At 38.3% G+C, this 3,943-nt stretch overlaps 1 non-coding gene across 1 annotated transcript; it reads right to left on the bottom strand.

The window, feature by feature from the left end:
• Nucleotides 1-1,719: 1,719 nt before the first annotated feature.
• Nucleotides 1,720-1,826, bottom strand: LOC148861077 (small nucleolar RNA R71). The gene has a single exon (XR_016095166.1). It is a non-coding gene; the product is annotated as a small nucleolar RNA R71 (small nucleolar RNA).
• Nucleotides 1,827-3,943: the final 2,117 nt, after the last annotated feature.

Genomic DNA, 3,943 nt, shown 5'->3' with positions numbered 1-3,943 from the left:
TCACTAGATAAAGAGATAAGAGTAGGACTAGACTAGGACTTTCTATTCTTGCAAGATAAACTTCAAGAGGAAGTAGGAGACCACCCCCTCCCATTTAAGCTATATAAAGGGGTGGGGGGTGGACCAGCTTTAGGCATCACTCAATCTCTGGATTGAATCAAGAAGAAAAGAAGCAATCAATCAAGAAAGGAGAAAAAAATCAAGAAACTTGGGGAAGGTGATCAAGAATTCAAGAAACCTCAAGAAGAAGGTGGCAGCAAGAAGAGGAGATCTCAGAACCATGGGCGAATTCAAGAGTTCTTTCTTTCCCTTTGTTTGCTTTAATTCTTTTATCATGAACTGATTTGTTTCTTGCTAGGGCTGTGGAAAGCCTAACCAGGTTAATGAACATATTTTTATCTTTATGCTTTTTCCAAGATTGTGATTTCCATATAGTCTAGGAATTATTGTGCTTAATGCAATTAAGAGATTGGCCACCTCTTAATTGATTTGGGTTATGTGAATGAATCAAGAGAGGAATTCACATAATCGACTGAATAGTTCATAGTGTGAATTGAAAGGTATATAGAGATATACATACATGATTCATCTGAATTTAATGGTTTTCCTTGGATTTAATGCACTTCCATCTTGAGAGCTCTACTCGACAGGTCGAAGGGTTACCTAATGGGTGTAATTTTAGTATATCTCGAGAGAGAATATTAAATAAAATTGGAAAGACCTCAGCTTATGGGAATGACAAGTAATCTTGGTTAATCGAATCCATTAATATTCATTACATTGGTTAGGTGGACCAAAATCCCTAGTGATTTCATCCATTGCATATTCGGTTAGTGATCACCCTTGCTTCTATTTTCTTTTTTTAGTTTTTATTTTCAATAGTCCTTGCTGAATTTCGATTGTCCAAATAATTAGGGAAGACTGTGGTTTTAATACTTATTTTGTTAAATCCCCATGCGAACGATATTTTTTATACCACTTGATAAATAGTGCACTTGCTAGGATTATATTTATAGCTATCATGTTTTTGGCGCCGTTGCCAGGGATTTAATCCTAAAATAATATTAGAACTTGTTAACCTTGATTAATTTGGACTTTTTATTTCTGTTTTTATTATTTTGTTATTATTCTCTTGTTATTATTTTATTTTACTTGTTCGAATTCTTTCTGGATCAGATTTACTAGTGCATGACACGCACTAGAAGAGAGGGACTAGATAAATTCGATCCAGAAATTGAGAGGACCCTTTGCTTGTTGCAAAGGGCCAACAAAGTTAAAGTGAGAAAAGAGGTTGTTATTGGCGAACCAGCATTAGAGATTGAAGAAGAGATGGCAGAAGGAAATCACACCCTCTTGGACTATGCTTGTCCAAACATTGATGGGGTGACTTCCAGCATTTGCAAACCCACCATTCATGCCAACAATTTTGAAATCAAGCCTGCAAAAATTCAGATGATACAAACAAGTATTCTATTTAGTGGTTTACCAAGTGATGACCCTAATGCACACATTGTTAACTTCTTAGAAATATGTGATACATTTAAACATAATGGAATTAGTGATGATGTTATTAGGCTTAGATTATTTCCTTTTTCATTGCGTGATAGAGCTAAAGATTGGCATAATGGAATTAGTGATGACCCTGCAGAAAGTATCACCACTTGGAATGATCTAACCCAAAAATTTTTGGCTAAATATTTTCCACTCTCTAAAATAGCAAAGCTAATTAATGATATTACTACTTTTGCTCAATTTGAGAGGGAATCCTTGTATGAAGCATGGGAATGATTCAAGGAGATGCTTAGGATGTGTCCTCACCATGGGATACCAACTTGGCATCAAATTCAGACTTTTTATAATGGTATTACCCCCTCTAGTTAATCCATTATTGATGCAGCCACAGGTGGCACAATCATGAGAAAAACTCCAAAGGAAGCTTATGATTTAGTGGAGGAGATGGTGTCAAACAGCTACCAGTGGAGTAATGACCGAACCAATCAGAGGAGAGTACACCACATCAATTCCTTTGCAGCCCTATCTGCGCAAATTGCTAATTTGAATAAGAAAATTAATACTTTTAATATTATACCCACTAATACATCATCTAGCATCACATGCGATTTATGAGGTTAAATAGGATATATAAATTCTGGTTGTCAATTAAATAGTCATTTTATTTCCCATGTGAATGCTAATTTTATCTCTCATGTTGGCAGGCCGAATTTCAATCCCTACTCAAATACATACAACCCAGGGTGGAGGAATCATCCAAACTTTTCATGGAGCAACAGTCAGAAAAAGGCACCCATGGGATTCCAACCACAGCCGCCCCCACAAGAAAAAAAGAGTAATTTGGAGGAAATGATTTCTAAATTCATCAATGAAATGGAAGCAAGATTCCAAATCCATGTAGCATCGATTAAGAACTTAGAAGTTCAAGTGGGGCAGATTGTAAGCATGCTGTGTTGGATAGTTTTGTATGCCCTTAGCTTCAATCAGAATGATGTACTTTATGAGTTTATTGTAAATGAATAAAAGTACATATTTGATTCATGTTCCCTTGGTATGTTTCTATAAAATACCCTTAAGCTGGACACCTAATGAAACTCATATTAGCTTAGAATGTTCACAGCCAATGGGTCGGTCTGGAGAGACCTATCCTGATAAGGTTGACACTGTTGTGCCACCAAGTCGGTTGGGGTGGCCTGTCTCAGCTACCAGGGTGAGACCCTAGGAACATATAGTGTTGGATTAATTGAATCTTTGAACTGGACAAGATTCCCAGTATTGCCTTGGACATTGGAATTTAATGGGAAAAACTGAAAAGTTACACCCGACCCCTAGACTCCATTATGACACTGCACTAGGTGTTGGATTGGGTTATCTTTGATGTATCAAATACATACACCTTTGTTGGATTGGGTTGTCTTTGATTTCCAGTGAGATCCTTAGCGGGGGTCAAACCTAGGTATGTTGGAATAGTTTGAGAATTCATCTGAGTGGGTGATCATAGTGACATGATCAGCCCCTTTGTCAGACAAAGGTAATGATCGGGGATGCACTATCACAGATGGAAACCAAGACTACCGGCAGCTCATTTCAATCGTTGAGATTTGTTTTGCAAAATATATTTTATATGAGATATAAAAGTATATATTTTATGGTTTCTAAAATGTTTGCAAAAGGTTTCAATTCCCGGGATCCATATAAGTAGAGAGTGCAACACTGTTCCTTGTAGCCAAGGGAGAGGTCCTCTCTTGTCGGGCAGTGTTTGATCATTATGGGCTGAGAGGTTGAGTGTAAGACCATTGAGGATAATGCCTGATGGGCTAATCTTGTATCTGCCCATAATCCCTAGGTGTTACAAGGTTGCTTGGCCCAAGGACCTCTTAGGGTAAGTGTTGGGCCCATAGGGCCCATGTGATGGGTTTCAGGGGGTTCATTGTCCATAGCAGTGTATTCAGCCAAGCCTTGTGACAAATGTTGGGCCGAACACATGTGGCTGATGTGTAGATCAATGCTTAGGTCCCATGCCATCCAAGGAAGCCCAACTGGGCAGCAGTTAGGAAGGCTAAGTGAGCACATAAGCTTAATGGGCCTAAAGCCCATTTTGAACTGGACTAATTTAATAAGTTAAATATCAGCGAATTCTGAGATGGATCAGTAGACAGGATAGGGTCTTAACCCCATCCACTCAGAGCGTCTAGATCTGAATATGATTTAGATCTAGAAACCTCCTAATGAGATTAGGAGAAGGCTGATCTAATCTGCAGATAAGATGAGGGTTTATCCTTATCACCTAAACAGATGTCTAATCCAAATATGATTTGGATCAGCAGCTCCTAATTGGATTAGGAGCTGATCTTTTAGGGTTACAAAAGAAGGAAGGGGCGGCAGCCTTTAGAAGACACATACTCACATCCTCTTCAGAGCTGAAACCATA

The sequence above is a fragment of the Nelumbo lutea genome, chromosome 4 (assembly GCF_056320005.1).
Source record: "Nelumbo lutea isolate HS-2025 chromosome 4, American lotus-T2T, whole genome shotgun sequence".
Classification (NCBI taxonomy): Eukaryota; Viridiplantae; Streptophyta; class Magnoliopsida; order Proteales; family Nelumbonaceae; genus Nelumbo; species Nelumbo lutea.
The sequence above is the reverse complement of the archived record's forward strand: the minus strand, read 5'-3'. Positions and strand labels throughout refer to the sequence as shown.